The sequence below is a fragment of the Protobothrops mucrosquamatus genome, unplaced genomic scaffold, assembly GCF_001527695.2.
Source record: "Protobothrops mucrosquamatus isolate PMUCROS unplaced genomic scaffold, P.Mucros_1.0 scaffold117, whole genome shotgun sequence".
Lineage (NCBI taxonomy): Eukaryota > Metazoa > Chordata > Lepidosauria > Squamata > Viperidae > Protobothrops > Protobothrops mucrosquamatus.
The window spans coordinates 119,732-132,110 of NW_015386489.1; positions in this window are offsets into that span (position 1 = coordinate 119,732).

Here is a 12,379-nt window from a genome sequence, read left to right on the forward strand (position 1 = left end):
ATAATCTCAATCGCCCCCTGTAGAAAGTGGTAAGGATAGGAGAAGGAAGATGTGCTTTTCTCATCCAGTGCAGAAAATGCAGGCACTGCTACGCCTGCTTCACCAGTGTTTCGCTATTGAGCGACCAAGCCAGCCTACTCATTAGCTTCACACCCAGGAATTTGATGCTGGTAACCATCTCCACAGGTGAATCATTAATGCACAGAGAAGTGTGACTGTGTCTGTCTTTTCTGAAATAGACAATGATTTCTTTGGTTTTTCTGGTATTTAAAACTAGGCTGTTTTAGATTCTAAAATCTAGCAAAACTAGATTCTAGCCTTAATCTTACACCAAATTGGCTCTCACATAGATTATATTATATGCCCAGAACTGATTTCTGTATCACATTACCTGCTGAGGAAGCTTGGGGATGCTTTATATAACTACTTAACAAGCATTTAATTCATCAAATAATTTATTTATAGTTCATATTTCTAAACCACCCATCTCCCTTAAAGAGTGCTCTCTTAACCATGCAAGTAAATCTACACTGTTCTTAATGTAGTCCATTGTGCAGTGTAGTTCTTTGTTCATAAAGAGTTGAGAATAAATGCAATTTATTTGAAAATAATGAGCAAAGAGGACATTTCTCAAGTTCTTTACTGTTACAATCCTACAACTTTGTAATATTCCCTATGTTCACACAGTGAGAAACATTTGTTGCTGAGCATCAGCTGTGAAGCATTTCAGAAGAAAATAATGCTAAATAAAATGGGCATTTTCTGAACACCTGCTGCCAGCTGTGACCATCTTGCTAAAAGCTCACATCAGAAATAAGATCCTAACTTGATGAGAAGTTGGCCTGAAAAGTTTCTATGCTCTATTATAGAGAGAAGAGGACTCAGAGAGATGTGTGATAATTATTTTCTGCTCAACCTACCTATATTATAATTACTTAGAATTAATATGTAGGATTTTTTTAATAAACATCCCCATAAAATTGTTTTAATTTTTGGATTTTCAGACAATGAAATGAATTGAAACAAAAGCTTTAGTCAGCTAATGACAGGAACACATTTTAACTAAATATTATTTTTTTACATTCCTAGAAACTAGTATATTAACATAGACCATGTACTCCCTTCATAATCATAGAACTACAGAATATATCCTCTTTTTCAATAATCTAGCTGTTTACAGTACATTTTTAAAGCTTCTGTGTTTTAATAAAACTGATCGTATTTGTTTTTTCCCCAGGTGGATATTACTGTGTATTTTTCCATAGAGAGACATACAGAGAAATATAAGTTATATAGCTGTGTGTTTGTTTGTTTTAAAAAGCAAATTGGCATGGTGAAATTGAGGTCTGTGCAAGGTACTTTTTACTCAACTAGATTTTGAAAATGTTTGAGAGATATACATTGTAAGAAGCAATAACATCATTATGCTATTCCATTAGCAGGGGGATTAAGTGAATATTGTTATCTACTATCTACAATATAATTATGTGACATCCTTTTCTTGCATCGTTGTTATAGATTAAAACTGTAACAATCTATATTTTAACACATACTCTATTCACACATAGATGTATTCTAATTAATGATCACAATACTAAAGCATTACTTTCTCTCTTTTTTAACCATGTGGTCCTTTTATAACAGTAGCAAAAATAAATAAATAAATAAATAAACTAAATAGCAAAAACAAAAAAATGAGAAAGGAATAATTATATATATATATAAAGTAATCATCATAGTAGTGTGAAGGCTGAAGTGCAAATATAATTATAAAAAGTTTATTTAAAAACAAAAACAACGACAAAAGAAAAGCCAAGGCATTCTAGGAAAAGCATTCTAGTATCTCTTCTTTTTTTCTCCATATTTTCTCTGGTTAATAATTATTGCTTAAATATTTTAGACATTATTGTTATTTTTATTTGGATCATTTTAATTATTTTTTAAAAAATGTCCCTCTTTTCTTTTCAAAAACCATATTATAAGTGTCTTAGCTTGCTTTGCTATGTAATATGTTGTATACAAGACAACCATTCCTGCTTGACCAAATCATGACTAATGTAAGTATACATTTTGTAAATTCCCATAGTTAATAGTTGATGACCAGCACCTTGAATTGCACCTAGAAAGAAACTAGAAACAAGTGCAGCTTGCACAACAGAGGAGTTGCATGGGCAAACCTAGGGCCCCATTACTCTGTACGCTGCTGCATTTTTGACCAGTTAAAGTTTCTGTATGATGTTCAAGGGCAGCCCCATATAGACCCCATTGTGGTAATCCAACTGGGAGGCTACCAAGGGATGAGGGACTGTAAGCGAAGTCTCCCAGTCTAGAAAAGGGCTCAATTGGTGCACTAGATGAATCTATGCAAAGGCACCCACTAGTTACAACTGCCCCTTGCTCCTCAAGTAGGGAGCAAGGAGGAGTCCAGGAGGACCCCCAAATTGTATGCCACTCCATCCAGACTCAAACATAAAGTATCATCTGGGCCTAAAAAAAAATCACAGCCATTCTGTCTTGACAGGATTAAGTTCAGGTTGGTTTGCCCTCATACAGATCCTTGCAGTCTCTAGGTACTCAACCAGCACTGCCACAGCATCACCTGTCTGGCTGGGGGTGATTAAGATATCAAAGAGATCGGGGTATAAGCCACCCTTGCCAAGAAACTCACTGGGTCTTTGGACCAGTCCCTATTTCCCAGTCCTTCAATCTTGTGAGATTGTTCATTCTTTTTTTGGGAGGAGGGGGGAATAGGAAGTTTCATGCTCCAGTTAGAGGGATGGGTTTTTATTAATAGTAGTACTGAATAATAGAATAACAGAGTTGGAAGGGTCCTTGGAGGTCTTCTAGTGCAAGCTTCTGCTCAAGTAGGAATCCCTATCATATTAGACAAATGCTTGTCCAATCTCTTCTTAAAAACCTCCAGTGTTGGAGCACCAACAACTGTAGTAGTAACTCTGTAGTCAGAGCTAAACGCAGCTGATGTAAGTGAACCAGTAAATCTTTCTTATTTGTTATGCCTAATACTCTGAGACAGGATAGAGAAAGCCAATCTAAAACCTCGGGCACGTCATACATGAGACAGTTATACAGAAAAACAAAGGTTACTGATTTGAGTCCTGGTAACCTCTGACACATAGCAAATGCATAAACATAGTGTGCTTGAGCCCACAGGTCTTATTTTTAAATCCAGCCCAACCAAAAAGAAACTCGCCTAAATGAAACATGTTCTCCAGAAGTTAGTAAAACTTCAAACAGCAAAACTTGCATACATATTTAAATGGTAATTCAGTATTTTCTTCCTCAGGCATACTCACCATGTGTGAAATGTATTCCATCACAATAATATTTTCAATAAAATTTCAAAAAAAATGAGATGATAACAAGACCATGATATTTTAAATTGAATGAATTTCAAGATAGTTAAGAATTAGGCCCCCGGAGGAATGCTTTATGTCACAAGCTATGAACACTACTGTTTAATGTACACTCATCCTCCATCTGCTTCCATTTTCATTATTCGAATTTCCTAACCAGTTTCTCATGCACACTTTTCAGCTCCATGCTGTGTTTTCTATTTATTGAATACATTTCTCACTTCAGCATTTTTCCACCTGAGCTGGCAGTTGTGGTTTTTATGGCTATACACATGCAGGTCTCCATAGATTATGAACTTCATATTTTTTCATTTGCCTCATGCTTCAGTTCTCTAGCTTAGTAGGCCCTAAAATGTGCAAATTGAGAGGTGTTTTGAAGTAACCGTTGCTATTCTAGGCCATTGACTTGTCATCAATTAGATTAAAACATTGGTTTACAAAAATAATGTTTTCTGTTTACTTCATAAAAAATAAAACACTTGGAAAAGGAAACCCAGCTGTGCTAAGAGGTAAATTACTTTATGTGAGTAAGCAAACATTTTCTGGTCAAGGCTACTATGTATTATTTAGGTCCATTCTTTCACATCAGTATTAAATTCCAAAGGTTGTTACACATTACAACAAGTAAACCAGGTGTACAGTGGAATGTCAAGTTATTTTTCAAATTACATCCCCTTAAAAGATTCCTCATAGCAAAACAACATTATTAAGGGCAATAAGATATTGCAAATATGCTATAACTTCAGAATTTTTCAGAATCATTTGTGAATTCGAACAGTTCTACAAGATGTATAAAATGTTTATCCTGCATCTTTAGTCCAATTTAGTGGTACATCTTTGTTATAAATAGCAGACTTGCTCCACAGTTGCATCATAAAATATCTTTGAAAGCCCTCTCAGTTTCAAAAGAGTGTGTTGGTTGGGGAGAATGAGAAACATATTAACATTTTATTGGGGTGCATATACTGTAAATACAATAGCTGTTTAGTACTTTGTATTCCTATTCATGTGAATAATTGGGTACAGATTTAGTTAAAAATCTTTAAGATATAAATATAAGAATGAATGCTATGGAATTTGGGAATCAAAAGTAGAGAAGGTGGTACCACAGTTATCTCCATTGAATTTCTCTGCTGTTCTTGAATTTTTAAAAAGGAAGTAATTAGAAAGTTGTGTTGCAATTCAATTGTCTGTTTAGTTGAAATGAAATTTTGGTGGAGACAAGGATCCAATTTAAATTTGGAGCGAATGATAATCAAGGACTATACGCACTAAAGTAGACAAAGCCAGACCAAAGCAATACAAATAAGGTTATTTGATTCTATTTTATTATATTAAAATGTAATTGAAATCTAATTTAATATTGTAAATGCATTACTGCCCAAGTTGTTGTCATATTAATCATTAAAGTTTACTAATAACCACCAAGTTCTTGTTGCTAAAGCCACAGCTAAGATTTTCAGGATCCTCAACTTGTATGCCTCTGTTTTTTATTTATCCTACTTAAAAAAAATCCAGTGGGATCTGTAAATATTCATAGAAAGGGAAACCCTTTTTTGTTGTTCTGTATGCAAGAAATGAAACCTATCTCAGCAATTCAAGAATCAGAATCTACCCCCCCTCGTTCATTTTCATAAAGTGAAAAGGGAATTGGGTAAGTCTAGTTTCATGAAAAGGAGGACTAGGAGTGACATGATAACAGTGTTCCAATATCTAAGGGGCTGGCATAAAGAAGAGGAGGTCAACCTATCCTCCAAAACATCTGAAGGCAGGACAAGAAGCAATAAATGGAAGTTAATCAAGGAGAGAAAGAACCTAGAACTAAGGAGAAATACCCTGGTGGTGACAACATATACCAGTGGAACAGCTTGCCTTCGGCTAATCTAATCTAATCAAAATAAATGTGCAGCAGTAATTATTTTTATCAATTTCAGAAACTGACCCTACTCAACAAAACCCAGATTTCCGATGTTATCAACCTCAAAGGCCATGTCATTGAATGAGTGGGTTGTGCTTATAATATGGACAGAATTAAATTGCAAAATTGAGGCACAGGCAGACTTACCTTGCTGTAAGCCCTCTGAAAAATGTACTTCAGCTAAATGTACTTAGTATTGGTTTGTATACAGGTTCTCTTTCTAAACTGTCCTGATGGTATTTGTGGCCATCAAGGCTGGGGAAAAAAAATAGAAAAAGCAGGTGATTTTTCTGACATAATTCAAAAACTATTGAATAGTTTTTATTCTAATTTAGCTGTCAGCTTGATAAACAATTTTAAAAGATCCTGGTTTTTAGTCACAAATATTAAGAATTTTGGAAGGAAAGAAGAAGAGAGTAAGCAAAATCAAAAATTACAAAGCTGAGGTGTTGACCCAAATGCAACATTTATCGTTCCTGCTGGCAGATGCATTTGCCAAGAAGTGTATAATGTAATAAAATTAGACAATTTAACCAGCATGGTGGATTTGACCATTTTGTCTGTCAAGCATCAATACCAGCACTTAACTTCAGAATAAAGAGACACATGGCTAAATTTTATATACATTTTTATTTGACAAATCCAGATTTGCCAAGCAAATATTATAACTCTGGGTACATGTGTTCTTTTTCTTTTATACCCATGCATAAATACACACAAACCCAATTATGTCAATACAGGTATGCACAAATATTATATTTTGGAGTATAAAGAATACACTTAAAATGGTTTTTGTGGTGACTGAAATGCAAGCCAAATTTATTTTGGTTTTATCATTAAACCATGGTGTAACAAAAAGTAATTCTCAGATATAGAATGATCATCCAAATGCTGTCTAACCCTATCAAATACAGGTCAATGGCATAAGAACTGCCACCTGAAATTTCCTCTATTGGAGCTGGCAAATGCTTTGGATCTACAGAAAGCTTAGAATTGCGACAGAATTACACAAGCACTGTGTAAATAATCAAACTGTGACCTGTGGGGTTAAAACCTATAATTGGAGTGATACTTCAAAGAGATGACTACTTTCTCTGTGCTATTTTGTGCAGCCAGATAGGAAGATGACTTCTTGGGATTTTTTCATTGGCCAGAGCCATGACTGCAAAAGTAATATTTCCAACAGCTGCTGGTACATTTGTATCCTGACAAATTAGAGACCACAGTGAAGCATTAAAGGACATCAAAGGCCTAATTTTAATGTAAAAACAACCAGGCCTTCCAACTGGGCATATTTAACAGTGAATTAATAATGCAGATTAATACATCTAGATTCCAAGCCTCAGTCACAGATATGAAGATTTACAATAGTTTTTCCTCCCTTTATGATGTCTAATTATTTTTATAGAAATGGTATACATAGTGCAACAGCCAATATTTTGTAACATTTGGAAACACTTCATTTGATCTATAACTTCTTACTGCTTTTGATTTCACCAATAGCTGTCTCATTTTTGACTCTATTTGTATAGTTTTGATCTATATTTGTGAATGCTAATTTACTGCACAAAAATATCTTGTTTGCAAATATCTCTTTGTAGCATTTTTGGGAGTTTTTCCCTAATCAAAAATTAGGCCAGATGTACTTGTAGGGGAGTTAATGTTGTTTTTAAATTGTTTTCTTATTTCTTTATTTATATTGGATGGACAGACAAATTAATAATATCCTTTTCAGTAAGAGAGAGAGAGAGAAATCAAAACAGTGAAACATAGCCTACAGTTAGAATAATAAAATTACTTTTACATCAATATTCATTTAAAGTTTAAGTGCTATTGTTATTTATTAAAAACAATGTTATGCAAAATACTTAACTCTAAACCAATGATTTGAAATTCCTGAGAAACTTTTAAGAATCAATATTATTAATTATATAGGAGAGTAGAAATTCTCTCCTTTCAGAAATAAGAAATAAGTTTTTAGCCTAATTCTATACAGTTCTATTTATTAGTAAGTCCTGATGAATTCAGTGATTTGCTGGAAAATTAAAAGCAGAGAATAATTTCTGAATAGACATGATTATTTTGACAAATACATCATTGCTCATGGATTATTAGCATGTCTTTGGCTTGCACCATTCTAATATTTGATCAAATAGGCCTCTAAATCATACAACAACTTTAAAAATCTTGCAAGACTTCAGAAGAAATGACCATTTACACCATTATTTGGAAGAAGCTGCATTTAGCTACTCAGGATGAGTAATCCTCAGAGGATTTTATGCAACCCTTAACCATCGACTTCATATACAGTAAACAACTCTAAACTCTTTTCCATTCAGGTTAATGTAAAACTCCATTATTTCTTCCTTTCTGTCTTTGAGAAAATAAAGATGATTATCAGTGAGAACCATAGCAATAGGACTATTAGTTTCCAGAGCTGAGGACAGAAGGAAGCAGTTGCCTGTCACTAAACTCTGCAGTCTGGTGCTAAGAATGAATTTGCATTCAGCCCATAAATTCCTTCTCAGGACTGACATTGAACTGCAGAGTTCATGGCTTAACACATCTGTCCTAATTTGGGGATTTCTTCATTCCTTTTTCACCCCTACTTTTTTATATCATCATGATTAACAGTACTGGACAATTTGAAAGCTTGTACATCCTTAATGCTGTTTTGATTATCCCTAATCAAGGTATCACTAAACTATGTATTTTGATTTTTGCCCCTCACAGATAATTTAGCTGTATATGCTTTTTATTATGATCAATGATCTACCCTTTCAAACTGAATACCAGGAGAAAATATATTTCTCAAATCTGAAAACACAAAGGGTTGCAATCTTAATATTTCCCAAATTAAGCTGTGGTAAAGTATTTGATATCAGAGACAGATATCTGAAATAGGATCATTTTAAGAGTAGTTAGAATATAAATTGCATATATTTCATAAACATTTGTGTTTTACCCTAATTTTTAAAGCAAATTAGGGACTTCCTTCTACAAAATAGGAAAGTAGGGCATTTTTTTGGTCAGGGGTTCTTTTTCTCCATTTGGGTTTTTCTATTCCCATTCATTATTATTATTTCCTGGACCACTTTTATGGCAAATTTTAGGTAATGCTAATTATTCTACTATGCATTATGCTGAAATGCATACCACTCAAAGTTATATTTGAGTGGAACACTCTGCAATGCATTTAGCATTCAGTTAATATACAATACAAAGTTAAACTAAGAGTTAAACTATGCTTGCACAACTAGCATCATATCACTACGAGATTCTGCATGCATATAATATTTAGCCTACAAACTGTGCAAACCCAGGCTTTCACTTCCCATTGGCACACACACAGGATGTGGATAATTCCATATAAAATGTAAATGAATAGAAAAACCACAAGCAGTGGGGGTGACACAAAAAAAAATGTTTTCAAAATTTTCCATTTCTTGTGGTCTGGAAATCATTTGACCAGAAAAATGGGTCCATTCCAGTTGTCTGTGTGGGCTCCATTTGAAGTGATAAAATGTGCAGAACATTTTGTGTAGAGATTAGAAAGGCTCACTCAAAGAGCAGGTCATTCCCTGATGGAAGTTCCCTAACAGAGTGGCAGGTGATGAAGAAACAATAAAGTAGCTGGTCTCTGTACTTACATAGGTACAGATATGCAGGGCCTCTGGAAGATATAAAGAATCCTTATATCTTTAAAGTCAACACTGAGCAGCTGATAATATATTTGGTAACAGATGCACTTGAATTGATTTTTATTCTGTGAAAAAGATTAGCTTTCACACAACAAAAATATTCTAAAACTAGCTAACTTTCTTACTGAAGAGTGAAGGCTGCCACACATATGTCTACTTAACCTACAGATGAGCTCAATGACCTAGGAATAACAGAATAACAGAGTTGGGGGGTACATTGGAGGTCTTCTAGTCTAACCCCTTCTCAGGCAGGAGACCCATTTTGGACAAGTGGCTGTCCAATGTCTTCTTGAAAACCTCCAGTGATAGAGTACCCACAACTTCCGAAGGTAAGCTGTTCCACTGGTATATGTTCTCACCACCAGGTGAGAACCTTAGTTCTAGGTTCTTTCTCTCCTTGATTAGCTTCCATTTATTGCGTCTTGCCCTGCCTTCAGAGGTTTTGGAGAATAGGTTGAGCTCTTCTTCTTTATGACAGCCCCTTAGATATTGGAACACTGTTATCATGTTACTCCTAGTCCTTCTTTTCATAAAACTAGATTTACCCAATTCCTGCAACCTTCTTTCTTCATATGTTTTAGCCTGTCCCCTAATCATCTTTGTTGCTCTTCTCTGTTGTAATGATGCAAGCTTGATAGGGATCATATCAACACTGTGGGCAGGATCAGAATTTTCTGTATTTTCTGGGGTTGATAGAATTTGTGAGTTTTTTTCTTTTTTTAAAATCAATATTTATTTTATGACAATCATGTTTCATGCCTGGAAATAGCAGGAAACCATGAACATAACTGGAGTTTGCAGAAAGGGAGTCAACCAGGTCAGCTAGTGAAAGTAGCACTGCATCCCTGTGATACTAGCCCTGCCCCTTCGTACATGTGGTGTGTTATGTGCTCCTAGCTACTTTCCTTGTTGACCAGAGGCAAGCTTGCCTGACCAATAACCGGTGAAGACACAATGAAGGCTTTTGTTTTGTTTATTGCAATAAACGGAGAGAGAAGCTTTCAAAGCTTGGTTCTCTCCCATGTTTCAGCCCAAAATATTACCTTCTTTATACAACTCTGTCCCGGTCGCCACATCCCTCCTCTTTCCCCATTGGCTGAGATACTATGAGGTTACACTCTTTCCGACCACCTCCTACATATTTTCTGCTACATACTAAATCATACATCACATGTACATTAAAATTAGGAGATAATTTATGCAAGGTGTGTCAGTTAATATTAATCAACTAATTGCACATGCTCAGTTGTCTGAGTTCTGGCCCCCTTTTTTATGACTTCTTAGAAAAATAGGTTCTTTCCTGTTTTCTCATTGTGAATTTTCCCTGGCTAACCCTTTCCTCTTGCAATGGCTTTTATACTTGTGTTCTTCCTTTCCCACTCTAAGGGCCAGCTAAATTTTGCCTACATGTTTATCTTACATCCTTCCTTTATGCTACCCTTTCCTAGTTCCCATCCATTGTGATTTTTGGTAAGCTTGTTTGTCCAGGCAGTAAGTTTCCACTGCAGCAAATTCAGTTTTAAATTTCCTTTCAATATTAAATTTTGAAGACTATTCACTTATTCCTATCAGGTGTGACAATAATATGTACCTAAAAGGAGCATAACATGTAGCACAAAAGGAGCAGGAGCCTGCAAACACCCATGTATTACACTGGCTTCAGGGATTGTAAAAATATTTAAAAAAAAAACATGTTCAGAAACTAAATGTGGCTTTAGAGGCTCTGGTTGCTTCCCTTCATAAAACCCAATATTGTCAGGTCCAACTAGTAAGAGCTTTCACATAATTTTTTCCCTAATTTTTACTAACTATGGAGAGGACTGAGCCTGGGAATCTTCTGTGAAGTATGGGTTCTATATTGTTCCCCAATTATGTCTCTCAAATGACATCCATGTATCCCATTTTTCAGTATTCTGGCTGGAATGGAAGCCAATACATGTATACTGGCATATGCAAAGGATGATTTTTTTTCAGCAGCAGGTCCTAAAAGTTTGAAGGACAAGAGACTAATATCATGGGTGGTGGTGATGGTGGGGAACTCAGAGAATAAATGCTCAAGATTTAGTAATGTATGAATCCAATTTACCACTGATCCTGATATCTCTACAGAATGTGAAAGCCTGCACAGCACTGAATCTCTCTCCTGACATACTATACATACTGGTAGGAAAGTCAATATACAACAAAACAGTGAATGACTGAGTTCACAAAGTACGTTGAACCAGTTCTGCTAAAAGTCCTAGTCACACAACATGATGAAGATGATTAGCATGAATGTTGGTTACATTTTATAGGGTTTAGGATATAGTCTGAATGCAGTTAGGGGAATTAGTTTATGATTCAATTCATTGCCAAAACACAAAGGTTTGGTGGGAGATTTCATGTGTGGACATATCTCATTGATCATGAAACGTAGTTTTCTCCTTCTTTTGAATTCCCTTGGCCTAAACAAAATTGTTCTTCTCTATATTCCCTTCTAATGTTTCTGCTTTCTGGTCACTAGAAAAAAAAATACACAAAAAATATGTCAAAATATTTTGCATCTATCAAGGAGAATTGTTTTATATAAGTGGAAAGAAATGTACTATACTTGCATGTTAAAGAGCAAACTTTTTCTGCATTTGAAATGATCTAAAAATGATAAAATGGCACAATATGTTTCTATGTGGTTTAAATTAACATATCAAGGGACTGAATCAGTTGACTAGCTTGCTGTGGTGTTAAAGTGGGAGATTAGAAGCAAACTATTTGAGTTCCAGTTCACTCTTTGTTTATGTTCTCAGGTTTATGTTCTGGGTTTGGGAAAGAGTCAAATTATCCCCTACCCATCCCAAACAATATAATGTGATTTGGACTATTTCCAGAAACAACAGTATGGTCGAAAATGGTCCTTTCCCTATCATGGTCATTCTTTCTTTCTATTCTACTTCTTTCTCTTTATTCCAAAACAACCTGTCATTTAACTTTTCTCTCTCCCTAAGAAATCGGGTTCCAAAGAATTAATAGGAATCAGCTGTTTGGAGAAGCAGATTCTAATTGGAGGGGGGGGTCTGCCTTTAGTCACCATCTCTATATGCCATGCTTGAAAAATAAAATTTTCAATTTTGACTGTTAAGACTTTTATTTCTGGTGCATCAATACCCTAACTAGCATTGGCATCTCTTCTTGTTATATGCTACCTAATTTATATTAACATCTGAAAATATATAGAAAGATATACTATTATTGAACACATAATTTTTAAACACTTCCTTTCATTGGCTGAGCATAAGACCCTATATTGCCAATACTAATATCAGATTTCAAGTGCTTATTAAGACTGACAATCTATCTATCTATGTATCTATGTATCTATGTATCTATAATAATAATAATAATAATAATAA